This window comes from Pteropus alecto, unplaced genomic scaffold (genome assembly GCF_000325575.1).
Source record: "Pteropus alecto unplaced genomic scaffold, ASM32557v1 scaffold57, whole genome shotgun sequence".
Classification (NCBI taxonomy): Eukaryota; Metazoa; Chordata; class Mammalia; order Chiroptera; family Pteropodidae; genus Pteropus; species Pteropus alecto.
This window is the reverse complement of record NW_006442508.1, coordinates 14531733-14532381: the sequence shown is the minus strand read 5'-3', so window position 1 is coordinate 14532381 and position 649 is coordinate 14531733. Positions and strand designations below refer to the sequence as shown.

Below are 649 nucleotides of genomic sequence, written 5' to 3'. Positions count from 1 at the left end.
TCTTTTTTAAATCTATGAAATCTTGAGTATTTAGGGTAACAAGATTTAATTTCTGTTCTCTAGAACGTTATGGTTTTTCTCTCTACTTTCTGTGTTTTACTTTCATAGGAAGGTTTTGTTTCAAACTTTATTAAAATAGGTAAAGGTTATCATAAAGCCGATTGGAATTTTATTTTATTTTTTAAAATTTTATTTTATTTTATTATTATTTTTTTATATCTACAGCACCTGGTCTTCCTAGGTGGTCTCCCATTCAAGTACTAACCAGGCTGACCCTGCTTAGCTTCCAAGATCAGATGGGATCAGGCTTGTTCAGGGTGGCATGACCATAGACTGGAATTTCAAATTGCAAATAGCAATTCTTTCCTTAGTCAATTTAAGCTGAGAACAAAAATATCATAATTAAATGGCTTATAAACAATGAACATTTATTTCTTACAGTTCTAAAGGCTGAGAAGTCCAAAATCATGGTGCTGGCAAATTAGGTGTCTGATAAAAACCTGTTTCCTCATTCATAGACCTCTTCTCACTGTAACCTAACATGACGCAAGTGGGGAGAGCTTTCTTTGGCCTCTTTCATAAGATCCCATTTATGAAGTTTCTTCCTTCATGACCTAATTACCTCTCAAAGACCTCACCTCCTATTATT

General features: G+C 33.6%; 1 pseudogene; it reads right to left on the bottom strand.

The window, feature by feature from the left end:
• Positions 1 to 216: 216 nt before the first annotated feature.
• Positions 217 to 334, bottom strand: LOC112471527 (annotated as a pseudogene).
• Between the last annotated feature and the right edge of the window lie 315 nt (positions 335 to 649).